The 19416-nt window shown below is 41.3% G+C and overlaps 1 long non-coding RNA gene across 5 annotated transcripts in view; it reads left to right on the top strand.

Annotated features, from left to right (window-relative positions):
- The window catches only part of LOC131465553 (uncharacterized), a 166456-nt gene extending 147602 nt beyond the window's left edge, over window positions 1-18854 (top strand). For all 5 annotated transcript variants that reach the window (XR_009241324.1, XR_009241325.1, XR_009241326.1 and 2 more), the window contains 3 exons: window positions 2356-2415; window positions 14001-14086; window positions 18229-18854. This is a non-coding gene — a long non-coding RNA (uncharacterized LOC131465553). The remainder of the gene's footprint in view (window positions 1-2355; window positions 2416-14000; window positions 14087-18228) is intronic.
- The last annotated feature ends 562 nt before the right edge of the window (window positions 18855-19416 follow it).

Genomic DNA, 19416 nt, shown 5'->3' with positions numbered 1-19416 from the left:
AGCTCTCTGCAACTCATCGTTCTCGTAGAGCGGCAACAATGAATCGCCAATTAATCAAAAAAAAAACAAGACATTTTGAGGGCGTCACGATTTTAAGGAGTTTAAGGAGTTTAGGAAACTCAGAAAACAACAGTTTTCACCGAATAATTATGGACCAAAACAATTCATCAACTCACAAAGAACACACAGTTTTACCAATGATGCTCACTTACCCTTCTGTCACTGTGTTTCCATGCACAGATAAGTCGAGGCACGACTGGAACTTTACTACACTGTTCAACTGGACTACTGTCCTCGTCCCAGTATAACGCAAAGCAAAGCAAGTTTATTTGTATCGCACTACTCAGACACAGGTCAACTCAAGAGTTGAAGAGTAAGATTTTGAAATCTGTCCTTTGACTCACGGGAAGCCAGTGTAGAGACCTGACGACTGGTGTGATGTGTTTCCTGGTGTACAAGAACCAGTGGGGACGCGAATGGTGATACGCTCCCTTTCAACGTGTTAGTTTTAGGTGGTTTATAGTTTAACTAGCTAACTAACTAACTACTACTCCAAATCGTATCCTATTGTCCATGACTTACAATTATTCGATTATTTAAGCTGACGGAGGATAAAAACTGGTCTCCTTGTCAGTCAAAAATAATAAGACGGAAACGGCCTGAATGTCACCATGTTTTGTTGTCGTCTTCTTCTTCTTCTTCTTCTCTGTATAGGCTCATTCTATTATTTCTAGGTTTAAGCCACAGGTGTGAGCTGAGGCCAGATTGATGCAACAATCATTTCACTCCGTTGTTATTTTGACTTCGATAAATTTGATTTAGTACAATTTCAGTTGGACTAATGTGTTTACAGGGCCAGTGCAAGCCTTTATGGGGCCCTAAGCAGAATTCGATTTTTGGGTTCCACTCCCACCACCTTGGAGTATTCGGAGTGTTTTTTTTTTTTTTTACATTAGCGAATCACAAAATGGGCCTAGTAATAATTTGCACTTTCAAATCCGAAGTGAAGCACTAAGTGAGGTGATACTGAGCTTGAATTAAACAAGTGCACCTGCTTAAAGACTTTGGTTTTTAAAACCTAGAACAGATGATAAATGAGCAATCTTCAACCTCAAAATAAAACCAAATAACTCAACAGATTTTATTAATATGTCAATATGTCTTTAGTCCAATGATGCCTTGCTGTTTACATGCATTTTAAAAGTCCGTTTAACACTTTGGTTGCTTTTATTGTCCTGTAAACGTGTAATTGCATTTAAAAAAAGAAACAAAATGTAATTAAAATCATTATTTTTTTTGCATTTGGTGTTACAGTGTGCTGCTCACAGACAGCCAAGACAGAGATCATCAACAAATGAATCAATAATGAAAATACTTGTTAGTTGCAGCCCCACTCACATCACACACGCGTATCAGCTGGATGAAGCAACTGTCTAATATCAGGGTCATGTGACTCCTCTTGTCTGGCAACAATTAGCAACTGTCGCTGTTTTTCCTCCGCTCTTTAAATGCCCCTCTGTTCACAAGAGTGTGTGTATGTATGTGTGTGTTTGTGTTGCTATTTAGGGGCAGTGAAATCAGGGTAACTGTGCATACTTTACCCAAACAGGTCCTCATTGTGCTGGAGAAGGAGGAGCAGAGTCGTACTGCACCCTATTGAGCCAAGTTTGGGTTCGGAGGAGGAGGAGGAGGAGGAGGAGGAGGGGAGGGGAGGGGTCACTACGCCTGTTTGTTTGTCTGCTTTTGTGTGTGTGTATACAGTAGTATACTATGCATGCTGGATTTAATCTACGGTCTACCCTCATCCCTCTTCCAAATCCCCCCTCACCCTGTCTGTGTATCACTGTGTGTGTGTGTGTGTGTGTGTGTGTGTCTGTGTCCAACAATAGCTTTCTTTGACCCTCTTAAAGACCCGTCTGAATATGACCCTCGTCATATTCAGACGGCTGCTACAGCACATTTACAGCTGCTACATTAGTTTTAAGTCACTTGCAAGAATCTACTGTAGCTTCAAACTTTCTGTGACTAAACTTCACTGCGGTGCATCACAGGGGAAACCTACGTGGCCTCAACTGGAGCTACTTGTTGCCTGGTAACACTAGCATCTGGCAGCACTGGGAACTGTTGTGGGTGTACAAGGATTCACTGTGAACTCTGACCTTTTTTTTTTTTTTTTCTCTCTTACTCTCAGCAGCTTTTCACCAAGTGTGTTTCATTAATCGTCTTCTATACATGAATTCAGCCGCATCGGTTCTATTAAAAATGACACTTGATGGATAATTTTATCGTTATTCTTTTCTCTGTGTGGCCATCACATTTGATTATTCATCTTTTTTTTTCTTTTTCTTCTCTCAGTGATGTAACGGAGGACATGAAGATCTGATGAAGACACCGGGACATCGCTGGAAAAGAATGGTAGGTTTAGGCAACATACACGCTCAGATTTTAACTTTAACCTAACCACAATTCAAATCTTAGCCCAAAAACTTAATAATAGAGCTGAGACGATTAATTGATTACTAAGTTAATCGACAATTTTCAAAGATTATCGATTAATCGGTTTGAAGCTTTTTTCATGATTCTTAAATGTGAATATTTTCTTTATTTCTTTGCTCCATAAAACAAAGAAATCATGAAAAAGTGAATCATTTTGGTTTGTGGACAAAACAAGACATTTGAGAACATCATCATTTCCAGGTTTGAAGAACACCGATCAACATTCTTTAAGGTGTTCTGATATTTTATGGACCAAAGAATTAATCGAAAAAATAATCAACAGAGTTGCAGCTCTACTTAATAAGATGGCCCCAAAAAATAGCTTGTCCCTCATCAGGAGCAGGTTTTGGTATCAAAGGTCCTAAAGAGGCGACACATACAAGCACACGCACACACACAAAGTCCCATAGAGAGCGACAGCAATGCCCTGGAGGGTGCCAGTCATGCCCAGCTTCCACTGCGCTCCAAATTGAGCGTGGCACAGAGTGTATGAAGTCAGCCGTCTGGAAGAGAGCCAAGCATTGTTCCTCCAAGCAGCTGGATGGTAATTACTTGAAAGAAGGGTGGAGGGAGGGTGGGTGATTTCTGCCACCCCACTACTGTTGCTTCTACTTCCTCTCCCTCTGCATGCATCATATAGAAAACTGATTTATGTGTTCAAAAAAGAAACAAAAAACAGAGGAACCTCGTCACAGTCGAGCATCATGAGGAGATGAAGTCAGAGGTTTCATTCAAAGTGACACTGACTGAGGGTTTTGTCTTTTGTTTGAAATGACACCATGGTCACAGACATTAAGGAAAGCATCATACTGTGTTACTTTACTTTACTTTCGCTGCACCTGCTGCGCCCACACCGCCACCTCTGGTTTTTGCTCGCGAACTGAGATGAAAGTTTCTGAAGATAAGGGAAATGTACCAGAAAGTTTGAGAGCATGGAAACTGTGGTGTCATAGTCCCGCCTCTCTCTCCACTGTCGTCCTGTTCATTTTATGATCACTTTTATTCTGTCTCTGTGATTGTATACATTGCAATTTAATTCAAATCAAGCTTTATTAAAAAAAAAAGAAAAAGGTTTGTACTTATGCTCATTTAAAAGAACACATAAAGGAAGCAACAAGGACATGAGAACATGTGTCTTGTCAAACGTCTGACAGTTTAAAAGAGCTGAAAGTGGAGTTACGGTCTGTTTGTGGTGGATTGACGCTCACAATGTCAGGGAATGTGCTCTATATAATATATAAATGGTGGAGAGAAAAGAAAACTACATGTTTCATGTGTGTCAGACACTTTTGTGCCATCATATTTACCATTAACATACACAAAGTCAACTGTCGGGTGGTTTTTATCATCTTTGCGTACGTACCTCGGGTGTGTTGTTGTGTAGAACATGCTTGTTTGCATGTTGTGCACGTTTACTGTATCTGATAAAACCAAAAAAAGCAATGATACTGGAGGGTGTTAGCAGAAGAAGAAGAAGAAGAAGCAGAAGAAGAAGAACAGTGGGAGGTGGAGCGCTTTTGCAACCGCCCAGTCCTGAGGAATGTGTCATCGTGCTGTCAGCTATGCGCTGCTTTGTCATGAAACCTCAGAGCACTTGAAACACATAAAGTTGCCTTTTTCACACCTTCGACTCCTCCTGCCCTCCTGCCCTCCTTCCTCCACCCCCCCCCCCCCATGTTTCTCCCCTCTTCCACACAGACACACACACACACACACACGCTCACACCGTGGCAGCAGTAGCCAGGCCAGTGCTGGTGCAGCTGTGACCAGAACAATAGCATTCCTCAGGTTTTAAACGCCTGGCACTTAGATTCCTAACAGTCAAATTCCAGCCGGGGAGAAGCTGGGGGTTGCTATAGGACGCTGAGAGCTGTAAGACGCTGTGTAAGGAGACGTACAGCTGTAAAGCTCTGTGTGATTTGTGTGTGTTTTTTTTTTTTTATGAGAAGGATGGATGGGCTCATAGGGATGAGGAGGGAGGGAGGTGAAGCTCTGTTGTTCCACCTCACGTTCTGTTCCCTCCCATGTGACATGTGCAGCACTTCAGCTTTAACAGTTTAGGTTGAGTGGCGTCCTGCTGCTCTGTCGGGGCATCATGCGTCGACGGAGGCACCTGTTAAGTCAACATGTGCGCCTCGTAACTCGCTCTCGGGCACATGCGGCGCACGGAGCGACGCAGATGTGTCGAAAGTGGCACGTCAGTTAAAAGAGTGTCAAATTAACAGGAGCGAGCGTGCAACAGTCTGCTCATCCTTTAAATGAAAGACTGAACAAACTATTTGAGTTTAATCTTTGAAAAAGAAAGGAGCACGTTTAAGTGATCACATTTCATCACTTGAAACTGAAATCACCACAACACGCTCTTTCTGACAACTGATTTGCATCCATTAGAAACGCCTGCGCTCAGAAAAAGTTGTATTTTTAATAATATTGTGGGACAAATGTGACTCTCGCGCACACACACACGCACAGTGCTGAGCTGCTCAACTATCAGCTCATCTAAAGTAAAAAAAAAAATAAGGATTCTCTCATTAACCACGCCTGTTTCACAATTTAAATATAAATGAATCTAATTTAGAAAACCTCAGTGCTCGATGGAGGAGAGTCATTTAGAGCCAATCTAAAATTAATGAGGGCATCTGGAGAGAGAGAGAGAGAGAGGCAGAGTGGAGAGTCGCCCAGCGTGGCTTAACAGATACCAGAGTTAACAAGCTACTGTACTTTAAACACTGGAAAATCCCCATTCATTTTAAAGTTAACTCACCACTGTACTCTGACTGGTGGGAAAGAGCTTTAATGTTGCTTCAAACACGTTACGGTGACTCTTGGCCCCGTCCCTTCATGTTGTTCATCAGCCTCTGTCTGGTCCTGCACAATATTACATTTACTGGACATTAACACAGTGCCATGTGAAGATATTCATGCACATTCATGATATTCCATTCCCAGATAAATGTCCTGTATTGAATGATCTGTAGAGGCCTCATCCACATGCAAACAGAACTTTGCCCCCATACAATCGTTTCTTTTTTTGTTTTTATCATAAAATCATCTTCATACACACGAATACACCCGTTAATGCCAGGAGACGTGGAGGATGTGCATAAAGCTTTATTTAAACAAGTGTACGATACAACAGAGACAGAATTAACCAATAAGTAAAGAAAGTGAACATTAAGGAAATCGACCACACAAACTCCAAATACAAGAATAAGGACAATGAGGATCACGAGAGAACTGCAAGAGCAAGAGAGATGGAGTTATGACGTCATCATTTTCACTCGGTTGCATCCAAAAATGCTGCTTCTGTATGAATAAAACGCAGATACAATATAAAACATCTACAGAAACAAGACCAGAGACAGGTAGAATCAGAGGCAAATGAATTGGCTGATCACTGGGGGGGGGGCCACAATAGTGTATGGAAGAAAAAGATTTTAACATATTAAAGAAATGTTGATATCTTTAGATACATTTATGTATCTAAATAGTGTTATTTTGAAGTTATTTTGTTTATCTACATTTATCTATTTCCAGTTTAAAAACCAAAGGCTATTAAACTGGTTCACTATAGCAAATACAGTGTCTGCTGTTGTATTTTGTAGTTTTTTTTAATTTGTCTATAACTTCACTTTGAATATAAACTTTTTTCTGTGATTCTACTAGCCTCTAATGTTTAAAAATAACAAAAGTGACACTGGTCTGGAGTAAATAATACAGCTGTAATGTAATTCATGCAATTTATTATATTACAAAAACTGTCAAGCACAGGCGACGCCTACAGATTTGGGCCCCATAAAGGCTTAGACCGGCCCTGGATAGAATCCACCTCATGTTCTTCGTTAAACTTCCAGACAAACAATTTTCCAGTATAATATAAATATAACAACTCTACTGTATATCTGTGATTTAGAGCTTGATCCCTTTAAAAACAACAACTCCACTCTTTTTCCTGACACACCATCCGTAACGATCTCCTCCTCAGCAGCCTCTCGAGTGGCTCCAGCAGATGCCAGCCGTCTCCCACAGTGACTGTTTGGTTTTGCAGGTTTAATTCCCGATGGGTTTGGGTCCAGAGAGATTAGGCCGTGCCCTAAAGGCCAGCACGCTTGTCAGGTGTCGCCGCACATTAACGTTTCTCTGCTCGCGCCCTGAGCTGACAGCACAGTGAGGCAGAGAGAGGGGAAAGAAAAACGCTGATCCGGCAGGGTGGACAGCACACACGAGGATAAAGGGAAACTTATCTTTTTATTTTAGTTTATTTATTTATTTTAATGAGATTTAGGCAAACACATACTTTACATAAAGGAGGTTATCAGGGATATTTAAGAGGTCTCATAGGCTCTCACACATATTCTTCTCAAAAACAATATTTCTCTAGAGGAGAAGACTATATTGGTGAATGAAGGTGAATTATGGTATGGACGTTTATATCACCGAGCCATGTCTGTTGACTTTTCCGCTGACGGATGCAAACAAACCTCAACCAGCCGTCGTCGTTTCCCTGCTGGATCCAAATAAACGTGCATTGTGTCTGTGCACAAACAACTTCCTGCATTCAGCTTGTTAACGGGCGGGGGCGGGGGTGGGGGGGACGACTCAAACTCTTCCTGCTTTTGACCTCCAACCCCGTTTTATCCCACCCACACCCACCGTGTGCACAGCATGGAGCAGCTATAAGGGGGAGGAGGAGGTGCTGAGGAGATGGCGTTAGGCTTTAGTGAGAGTCAGTGTGTAGGCAGAGGAGGTGAAGTTAGGTTTTTTAGAGTCGGGGGGTGGGGGGGGAGACTTGTGTCCCGCTCTGAAGGAGGTGGAGGGAGGAGGGGAGATGAGGAGACCTGCTGAGAGGGCAGCCTATATACTCTCCTCCTCCTTCCTGCTATACCTCTCCCTCCATCCCTCGCCTCTTTTCAACCGCCTCCTCTTCCTCCCCCCCCTCTGTCTCCAGCCGTGGGGGTAAAGTACATTACATGCTTGCTAATCAAACCTCACATTACAAGTTTGGAGGGAATGAAGCAAGAGTTTCTGAGTCGTGTTCTTCTTCTTCCTCCACTTCTCTCCTCTTTTTTTACCCACTTCAGGGTGTCTCCCTTCACCTTCCCTCTGCTCCTCCATCCTCGGCAAAAGCCTATTAACTTTTGAACAGTGTGTAATACGCCGCGAGTATCCCAGTGATGTTGTAACATGCAATTCCAGAATCAGAATGATAAAAATACAAAAAGCCACAAACAGTTTTTTTCCCCCCACGACACCACACTTTGATCCAACTTTTATAAAACACTGAAATCAAAGTTTGAGTTAGTTACTGCAGACAGATTTAAAGTCGTTTAAAGTCAAGTTTAAGTTTGAACAGCTTGAAAGATACATGAAAATTCTGCACTTCATGTTGGAAGATGACATACAATCCTTGTTTTTCCTGCAGTTTAAATGGTGTGCATGTTCTTAGAGACATAATGTATGGATTCCTGTAAATTAGAATATGAGTAAGACATAAGGTACTTAGGCTTTAGGGCGGTATAGAGGGAGAACTCTGGGGAGCATGAACCCCGACCATCAGGTTTAATACAGAAGTAGATCATTGTTTGAAAACAGAGTTAATGTGTATGTTCCCCTTTATTTCCCATGGCTTTGTGACTCCACAAACACAGAATGACGTCCATCAGTCACAGCTTTAAACTGATTGATGAGCCGATACAATACTCGGTATCGGTATCGGTATCAGTATCAGTATCAGTATACTGGTCATCATGTCTGGATCGGATGTCGGACAGATGATAAAAATGTAAAATCCGATACAATCCAAAAATCCTATATATATCACATGCAATAAAAATCTGTAGCAGCATTTAAGCTGAGTCATGTTTCTGGGCTGTTTGTTTCTTCTTCTTGGCAGAAGAATATTTGTTGGAGAACAGTTGTAGAATTATGTTGTTAAAATAGCTGGAAATGACATGATGATTGTGATCAGACTGATATATACAGTAGTAACCGGCAGATACAGATTCATATATTGGTATCGAAGTTTGTTATATTGGTATCAGAGACAAAAAAGTAGAGTGGTATCATCCTTAGTTTTTAATGTTGTGGCTTGTCAGCATAATTAAGACAAAACGTAACGATAAGGTGGTCAACGCAGTCATTTCAGATAACTTTTTTCATTTCTCCCTCTTAACCTTGACCAGATTGTTGCACTGACTCTTAAAAAATAACTTTTGTAAATATCTGGAGAGTGAAAGTGTGTCTGCTGAGAAGGATCACATGATGAGACGTAAGAACCAGAGACTATAACATAATATACCTTAAATATCCACTGACAATGTGTTAGAGAGAGAGACATTGGCTGAAGCTCAATTGCTTATTTGTCCTCAAATTCAAATTTGTCTACTTTTCAGATTTTGTATTTCCGACTGACAGCTGCAGTTTGCTGTGTGTGACTAACTCCCCTGGATGTCAGTTTTCTACGTGCTGCATGTTGGGGTGAGTGGTGCAACAGAACCAAACACTAGACCAAAACATTTTTTAAACAGTTTGTGGGCTGTAGATGAGAATAACTGTTTGTCACTGAAGCCAGTATTCCAGTTAAACATGTTGCCTTAATCTCTGACGACATGTCGTGGTTGTTTTTCACGACTTCCTGCCCAAAATTCCTCACTTCACGCTGCCTTTAAGGCCACGAATCAACGGCCTCATGTTTTCACTCCAGGTGAACACAAGCGCGCGGAGCGAGCGCCCTTTGATTCTCGCCTCGTTTGTGAATGGATCTTCCGTCACAAGCCATTAGATGCTAAACTAACACGAGCTGGTATGGAATAGTGCAACGCGCTGATTTGAATAAGCTGCAAAAAGCCCCGTCAGAGCTCTGTGGTGTGCTAAACCATACAGAGGATCAGGAGGATGAGGTCTGCACAATACCACAGTGACACACTCTGGATCTACTGTACACAATATCTGGACTTACATATTGAAACCGACACACACAGGAATACAAAAGACGCAGCAGAGACCGTCTTACAGAGGTAATTAGCCGTGATCTGAGCTAAAGCTCAATTACCATTTCTGGGAGAATGAGCGCTCCCAACATAAACACAATATAGATATTATGCTCACTTGTTTTTGTAAACACACCATATTATCATTCATTCTTTTGTATAACCTATATGTAGGTGTGGCCTTTGACCTTACTCTACAAAACACCAATGATACAATAGTAAATGTCCTGTTTACGTTTCCTTTGCCTCTCTTTTAGTGGAAAATTGCATTTACATTATAATTTAACTCCAAAGGAACTGTCATAGTTTTTTTTTTTTTTTTTAACAATGTGATTGTTATGAAGAAAAAAAATAATAATTCAACACTGTGCTCTCTTCCTTTCTGTTGATAATTGGATTTAGTGAACACATGTGTGAGCGGAGATTGTTCAGGGGATTATGGTCAGGGAAGTCTTTAATTATTACCCACACACACACACACAGAATTACAGAGTTTCCCAGTGCACGAAACTCAAGAGATTTAATTGATATTTTAAGTCCAGAGTGAGTTTTGACATTTTCCTCCGATCACACAGGGTATTTGTGTGTGTTTTTACTCTTTTCAGAGTCTGACAAGTTGTGAAATTAGGATTTGAAAGTCAGGTCTGGCAGCGGAAGAGGGAAACAATGCAGGTAAAAAATAGGTCAGACAAAATAAATTTTTTGGCACAGTTTTATCAACTGCAAATGAAGCCACGCATGAGCAAAGGATTTCAATTGGTCATAAAAATCCCCACCCTGGTACTTGCTTAGTTGAGAAGTTTTGTGGACTAACTAAAACCTTTATTTCCTGGTTTTTATTGTTGAGAGAGACTTTATCGGAAGATTATCGATGTGTGTCAAACGCGTCACTGATGGTTACGCTGGTTTAGAAAAGTTAAAAGGAAGTCTGGCATTCTTGGGACGGAGGGACGGCGCGGCAGAGCTTTGACACTGACAGATGATCTACAGTTCCACAGAAGTTGAACAGAAGTGTTACAGTGAAGATAAAACCATGAGTGTGAAGATAAAACCTTCATGTTAAACAGACTGAGGATTTAGAGCAGGAAGTCTGTCTATTTGTGTCTTTGATCACACCTGCTGACCTGTGGACAGGAGCCAGACGATAGCGATAGAGACATAAAAAACAACAACAACAATGATTTTATTTGCCCAGAAAAACAGAAATAAACACAACATTGATTTATGTCCTTCACACTTAGAAGAAATTTGACCAAAAACAAAGTCATCGTCTTTCTTTAACTCCCCATGTTTGCAAAAACTCCACCACAATGTTTATAGTGAGAGTTTTCAACCTTGTTTCTCCTTGAAATATAATTAGCCATTTTCCACAATTGAAATAGCATTCTTTTCTTCTTTTTTTCCTGTCGTATTTGTGACCCAAAATGAAGACAGTCGGGCCAGTGATTACATCACAGAGAGAGAGGGAGAGGGAGAGAGAGAGAGAGAGAGGGAGAGAGAGAGAGAGAGGGAGAGAGAGAGAGAGAGAGAGAGAGAGAGAGGGAGAGTGTGCTGCTATTCTCCCCAGAACAACCTAAACCAAAATGTATCCTTAACCATGACCAGTTAATGTCTAACGCTAACTAACTCTACCTCCTTAACTTAACCAGTTCCTCAGAAATGAGGTTCTGCCTCATTAGCACCAGGTTTTGGTCTCCATGAGGACGACTGGTTCACGCACACACACACAAACACAGACAGGTGATACATCATGGATGTGAGGAGGAGGAGGAGGAGGAGATGGGAAGGGGTGGGCTGAAAAAAAAGGGATGGACAGAGGAGGAGGAGGGTGAGGAGCGGCCTCCCACCAGGCGACAGAGGAGAGCAACGGACAGCTGATTAATTCCAGTTCATTCATGTGTTTCAGTTCACAGGGAAACTGATTAGATTGTTAAAATAAAGAATCTAATGGTGGATGATAACACACGTGAAATAAAGGAGAACAAAACTACCAAAGACATAAAAGACATGTTGCTACGATCACACAGAGTTCCACAAAAGACAACAGGGAAGTATCGTAGCTTTGCTTTTGAGAATTTCAGTAACATCTACTTACACTCACACTTATTTAAAAACCATCGCCAGTGTATATGTTTCAGTGTCGGGATGGTGAGATGAGAGCGAGGAGGAGGAGGAGGAAGGGAGTGACGGACAGCTCGAGGGAGGGAAAGAGAGAAGGGGTGATGGAGGGATGGAGGGAGGTGTATAGTGCAGCAGAAACTTCCCATGCTGGCCTCCCAGTGTGGCTACGTAATGAGGGCAAGGGACGCGCACACACACACAAACACACACACACACACACGCGCACACACACACACACACTCTCGGGGCTGAGCATGGCCCCACGGCTGATTAGCAGCACACAAAGGCCCCAAACAGAAGTAGCAGAGGACACACAATGGGAGCAGGGCCTCAAGGCGTGGTTTACTTTTACCCTGAGGGGAGGGGAGGGGGGGTGAGAGAGGCAGAGAGACAGGGAGAGAGTGCGGGAGAGAGAGAGAGGGTCCCACTGAGCTGGGCAGGCAGTTGAAGGGGGGAGGGAGTGAGGTTAGAGGAGAGGAGAGGAGAGTTCGACGGGGTTAGAAAAGTGACAGAAGCAGAAAGGAGTTTTGTTTTTGTCCTGATAGAGACATGCTGCTTTTTCTCCAGAGCTCTGTTTGGATGAATGCGGCGTCAGCGAGTCAGCATCACTCGCTGCTCGCTCTCCTCTCCACCTGTTCACACACACACACACACACACAAACACACACACACTCTCTCTCTCGCTGAATTGACAAATCACTGACATTAGGTCATAAAAAGAAATGATAATAATAAGCACACAGTGCCCTCAGCTGAGTCAGAAACTGTTAAAGGACGCAGTGAAACCCACAGATGAAGAAAACACTGAACACTGAGCTTCCTGCTTTGACCACTTCCTCTCATGTGTACCAGTGCAGGGAAGGGTTTAGCGTGTTGCTCCCAGCAATTACTACATGCCTGCACTTCACCACAACAACCCTCCACTCACCCCCACACGAACAAGCAGGGCAGCACACACACACACACACACACACACACACACACACACAGTTCATGCATGGGAACAACATGAAATGATGTCATGTCATGTTCTGCATCATATTTGTTTTTAATCAACCTCTAACTCTATTTATTGGGGTTGATGGTACGTTTTATTTGTCCCGAAAAAACTCTGCATCAGCATCATTATTATACACCAGGGATCAGCATTGTATAGCATAGCATAGCATCGTATCTTCATTAGGCTTCACCAGCTTGTTATAAAGACAAATCCGTGTGAGCTATGCACTCGTACTGTTGATATTTATCGTGCATCATTTCAATTTTAAGAATGACTGCTTCTTCTTTGAGCCTGAACATATGCAAGTACTTATTTTATGGACATTTACTCCCCAAACCTGACTGTCTCCATGACAACAGCAGTGTATTTTTCATACCAAACATTTAGTTTAGGTTAACTGTCAATTCTAGCAACCAAATCTGTTTGAATATGTTCCTATTTTCTTCAGAATTAAAGCTCTGAAAACTATTTATTTTGTGAAGATAAGAAAACAATTCAGATCAGATTATTTAAATCATCTGCCGGGTCAGATACTGATGCTGGCGGGCCAGTTTTGGCCCACAGACCACCAATTGCTAACCACTTTTTTACACTATACTACAAAAAAACACTCTCCCATTGAAATTTTGAATAAACACCCTCTTCAACAAGATCATTATCAGTCGTAATTAGATGAACAAAAGCAGGACTCAAACACTGGTTGGTTGACTCACAGTAGAACAGTTTATGTTAAGTTATGATGTTTTTGTTGTGTTTTTTGCTTTTACATTTGTGTTATTAATTTGTACCTGGTACTTTTTTTAATCGCTGCTCTGACGAGGTTCCAAAGTGTCGATACTAAAATGATTAGTCAGAGAGTGTCGTCACTGGAAGAGTCATGAGCGTGACGTCCGACACAAGAATCAAGCCGAACCATGTCGCACTGTTAACATGCGTCAATCTCCAACATTTAGCAAAGGAAATATCTAAAATCTCAATATTTAACTGGTGTATTCAGCGACAGCACAACGAATCACAACCCGTTCAGTCGTATTTCAGTTCAGTGGCCGTGTCGGACGGAGTCTGTGCTCCAGTCATGCAGGAAGTACTGAAGTAATCTTTTTAATGAACTGATTCTAATGATTCACTTATAGGGAAAACAACTGCTGTATAAAACGGCGTCACGGCAGTTTCATGCAGCCGTGCTATGACGACTCCGCCCCTGTTGAGGAGATACTATAGTAATGGAAAGCGATACCAAACCAAAAGTTGAGCCGAGTCGTGCTGGAACTGTATTGTGGAAAAGCGCCATAGGAGCATTAATGAGCTCGTTGCATAGATCACTACATATCTCCACATTTCTTAGAATTAATATTTTATGGCAGTGACTAATGAACATGGCCTTCTTTTCACAGAGGAGCTGCCGCTGCAGTAATCTCCACTGTTCAATTAGCTGCAGTGACTGGTGACGCCTTAACACTTCATTAACAGGAGGAGGAAGGTATGGATTTTGTCTCCGTCTCACTCTCTGTGTCCGTCTGTCTGTCTGTCTGTCTTAGTCCTGTCTGTCCAGACAAATCTGGAGAAAATTGAAACCTCCATCAGCCTGTTTTCTTGAAATATCACCTTGAATTTTTTCCACTTGAGGACAGTGGAAAAGTAGGTAAAAATTAGACGCGATTAAAGACACTGGAAACCTCAACATTCCTCCATGTCGTGTAAGAAACAAATATTACTACAATGATGAAGTGAAGCAACAATACAAGAGGCGATTGTCGCTCTTTATTTACATTTTGCCACGATACGATGCACGACGTTAGCATTTAACCCACTGTCTTTACCAGTGAAAACACACATTTGCTTTGTTCCACCTTTAACACGGAATTTTGTGGGAAATTCACAAAGATGCAGCAGAGAAAAAAGAAAGAAACTAGGAGAGGGAAGAAATTCAGGCAGATGAGAGTCTAAATCCACAAAGACAATTTAGATTTTCCAGCCCCTTTTCCTGTTTTTCCAATTACTTAATGCTATTTATACACACACACACACACACACACATTAATGGTCCTCAGCCATGGAGAGCCCCCTGAAATAAGTCACGCACTAATTGTATTTGATAAATCGTAAAGGGAGCCCATCAGAGGAGCGCGCGCTGTAATAAAATGATAAAATGGACAATTATGAAAAAAATCCCCGGCCTTTAATTTCCTAAACACACTCCGGAGAGAGGCCGTTTAAGCCAGAGCGATTTGACGAGATGCTCGATGTGTTATTTCTGTCCTCGGTGACATTTTGAATTATACCACGAGCCCCTGAGACGGTTGTAACATGAGCAGAAGAAACCTACATATTTACACTCACTGCTGGCTCGTGGCTCTTCAGTCCTGGTTATATGTTTGTCTCACAGGGTACACACACACACACACACACACACACACATGCCACAACCCTGTACTGCTGCACGGATTTTAGCACGTACTTGCTTTAAAACACGCAGTTTCTCTTTGTTAATTCATCAGAGTTCATGTGTTTGTGTTATTTGCTTTGAGACGCACAGACAGACAGACGTGGTTCGCAGTGAAAAACATGGCTGCACCAAAATCCATCCAAAAAAATCAATGGTTTTACGTTAAGGCACAAATGAGTTGTTTCATCCACAGCTGCCTCCATCACTGAGTCAAAAGGTGTTACTTTTGTAATTTGTGGTGATTAAAATGTTTAGTTTGGATTTATCTTTGGACACAAGCTCAACTAATAAGACAGCAATAGACCAATCCTTCCTGTGTCCTAAAGAAAGAGCTAAAACACAGATCCTCCTCCCCTTCAAAGCGACACAAACTTCAGTTTCAAGTCGGAAAATCACAAAATCAGCTTTCCATAGATAAATTCATATGTTCTCATGTTTTCTCCTCTGATCACGATGATCTAATACCCAGATAAACAAGGTGAGAACTGGTGAGCGTCACCCTGACCTCAGACAGGAAAGCAGTTTCTGTCGTCCAGCACTGGTCCTCTCTGTCAGAGCTCACTGCACTTGCTCTTTAGTCACTTATTATAACACGCTGTGCTCTCTAAGAACAGCACTTCACAGGCTACTGTATCATTCACCTTTTTATGTTTACGTTCAATATCTCACTGCATTTGAAGTTAGAGACACAAGTGGATGATCTTTCCCAAACCTAATACTTGTTTTGTTACTTAAACCTAAACGCAGGGACATTTATGTTGTGTTTTGTGTGTCGTACATTCATATCAAAGACCTCCTGCTAACTTTGCTGCTGTTAGGTTCAATCCTCATGGAAACGAAACCAAAACATCTTAGAAAGTTCCTTTAAACACGGCATCATTTTAAGAAATGGCTTCATCCACGCAAACCCCCTTAAAACAAGAAATTCTTGAAACGTGTGTTCACCAAACTTGGAAGTGATGATGTTTTGAAATGTCTTGTTTTGTCCACAAACCAAAATGATTCAGTTTTTAGTGATTTATTTGTTGCACGGAGCAAAGAAACCAGAACATTTACACATTTAAGGAGCTGAAAAATCAGAAAAGTTGATTTCATTATAAGAAGAAAACTGACATAGATAAGTAAAACAGATAAGAGAGAGGTGGGATTATGACAGTTTCCTCCCCTTTCTTGTAAATCTCTATTTAGTGTCTCAGTGGGATAACCTGGAAAATTACATTATAAATAAAATGAAATTGGAAAATGTAAAACGATGCCTCCAAACTCAATCATTCTGCCACAAGTTAAGGGGAAAAGTTCAGTATTTTGGCCTCTGTATGTTTTCCTTTGTGTTTAAACTGCTGCTGTTTGTTGGAACTAGGAACTCCATCTTGTCTCATGTGTCATGTTACTATGAAACTAAACTAAACAGTGTATATCACTGTGTTTATGCTCATTTGGATCCAGTCCAACAACAATAACAACAGTGATAAATGTGTTCTATGTAAATTACACGTCGTTACACAACCTGCTCTCGTACGTCCTGTATATCACAGACGTAACAGTTACTCAGATGTGTGTTTTAAAACCTGCACTTTGCGTCACTCATGTCTTTATGTAGGCCAGTGTTGGCAGCCAGACGTGGTAACATGATGATACAAACCAAACCCTCCATTGTCACAGGATCACATTAGCTCTTTGAGGCACAGATGTCATTTTTTTTCACGCTTGTATTAAATAAAAATAAAAGAGGAAGAAGAAGAAAAAAAAGAAAAACTCACTCCTCCACTTGACACACCGTGAGATCTGCACCATGACGAGTTAAAGAATCACATCTTTTTGGTTCCTCATGTAAATGTAGTCTGTGTAAGTGTGTGTGTTCTTGTATGAGTGTCTTTGTGAGGACCCAGAAACTTACCATAGGGAGTGAGGACATTCTGGGAAAGTGAGGTTGTTCTGGGTTAAGATTAACCCTTAGTGCTCATGCAGCCTTGGTAAATTCCTGTGGGAATAATACACAACTCCTTATATGGACATCCTGGGGGTGTTTGTTTATAGGCCACATCTCCATGCTTTACAAAAATCGTCTTTATGTCTTCTTATGTGTTGTTGAGTCAAAGTTATGATTCATTTTATATCACTTTTTTAAAGAAAATAGCGATAATTGTGCAGAAGTTACAAAATAAACAATTTTTCTTTTATTTTGTTCATAAAAACGAGCCAAGCAAACTTTGAACTGTGACGTATTTCCAAATTGCACAAATTCAATCCAATGAAAACATTTTGGGTGCTTTTATGCTCAGGTGTGTTTATATAGTTGTAGAAATGAAAATATAATATAATATATTTTCTCTGTATGTACTTTTATGTAAAAAAGCATTCTAAGGGTTAAGATTAAGGTTAAGGTAAGGGTTTTGGGAATGCATTATGACCACGAGTGTCCGCAGAGCAAATGCTGTGCAAATGTGTTTTACCTTTTCTGGCATAAACACTGACCGTTAGTCCTCATGGAGACCAAAACCTGGTCCTAATGAAGCAATAACTCATTTCTAAAGGAACTGGTTAAGTTTAAGTCTTACATTGTGCTGAGGTTAAGGTTATAGGATTAGGGAATTAACTGGTTATGGTTAAGGTTAGGGGTAAGGTTTTGTTTAGGCTGTTTGAATGAAGGGAAGTCAAAGAAGAGTCCTTAAAAGGATAACAGTGTGGACCTGTGTGTGTGTGTGTGCGCTGTGTAAAATAACATGGAAAAGGTGATTTTCCAGTATAGTGAGGTTTCCACATGCAGTGTGATTCCCTCAGGCAGCAGTGGAGACATGATTGAATTTTTTTTGTTGTGTGTTCGTGTGTGCGCGTGTGTGTGTACATTGGTTTGACTCAGACGTCTCATCCCTTCAGCGCTCCCCCCGCTCCCCCCCTCCCCCCACCGCCCTTCTGCTTTCTTTTTGTCTGTTGACTGAATTGACCGAATTAAACGCTCATTAGTTTCTCGTAAACAAAATATCACCACAAGCTGAGTCGCACAAGTTTCTGCAGGAACAAAAAAAAACACACATCTTTCCTCACATGATTCCTCAAAAGCAGACGTCCTGGAGGAGTGTGTGTGTGTGTGTGTGTGTGTGTGTGTGGTTTTTTTCTTATTACAACAGTGGGATCACACTGTGGGTTTCACACGCTGTGTCTCTGTCTCCCTGTAGATGATGTCGATGGTGAAACATCAAACCAGCAGCGGAAGAAGAAGAAGAAGAAGAAGTGATGGAGAAGGTGGTGATGTTTCAAACACCCGCGCGCACACACGTCAGTAGAGTGTGTGTGTGAGTGTGTGAGTGTGTGAGCCATTTCCAGGTGAAGCAAACTGAATTAAGGTGAATCGAGCTGAACTGATGTGAACTGGAATGACCTGAGCACCAGTGAATAGAAGGTTTCACATGACTCTCTCAGGATTTGGGGTTCAAAAAAAAAGTTGAAAGCAGTGAAACACCTTCAAATAAAACAGGAAAATCTGTGGTTTATACCTGTTCTTGTTAGTTTTCTACTTTTTTTACTTTGAATATATGATATTTATTCTCATGTATATGTTCATAATGATAGAAACAAACATGTTACTTTTCTGTATGTATGTAAATTAATGTTTTTCTCCTTGATGTTCCTCATGAAAATGCTATCATTTAAATAAAAGTTAATAGGATAAGGTACTGGGACTGTCTTTCTCTTTTACTTTTAAGCCTTAAGTTTTAATATAATAAAAGTTTGGTCATGTTACATTTCATCTTCTCACTGTAACATGTTCATTCAAATTTCATCAAATCTTTCTCTTGGCTGCTTCTGAAAATGCTCAGAGCTTAGTTTTCATGTGGCTGCATTATTTGGACTAATAATAATAAAACTTTCCCCATTTAAGGTTTCCAAGTATGAAAAAACTCTGACTATATGTGTTTCTTGTAATGGAACAAAGTACAAATACTTATCTGTGCTTTACTTTGTTATTTGTATTCCTAGCAACTTTTGCTTTTACTCCACTACATTTCCTCTAACTATCTTTGTTACTCAGTCAGTCAGTCATCATCTACCGCTTTATCCTCAACCAGAGGGTCGCGGGGGGTGCTGTGCCAATCTCAGCTACATCGGGCGATAGGCGGGGTACACCCTGGACAGTCCATCGCCGGGCCACATACAGAGACAGACAAACAACCATTCACTCTCACACTCACTCCTATGGTCAATTTGGAGTGTCCAATTTACCTATCCCCACATTGCATGTTTTTGGACTGTGGGAGGAAGCCGGAGTACCTGGAGAGAACCCACGCACACACGGGGAGAACATGCAACCTCCATGCAGAAAGGCCCTTGTTCCAACCGGGGCTCGAACCCGGGTCTTCTCGCTG

Source organism: Solea solea, chromosome 9, assembly GCF_958295425.1.
Source record: "Solea solea chromosome 9, fSolSol10.1, whole genome shotgun sequence".
Lineage (NCBI taxonomy): Eukaryota > Metazoa > Chordata > Actinopteri > Pleuronectiformes > Soleidae > Solea > Solea solea.
Note: the sequence above shows the minus strand (reverse complement) of the source record. Positions and strands in the feature narration are given on the sequence as shown.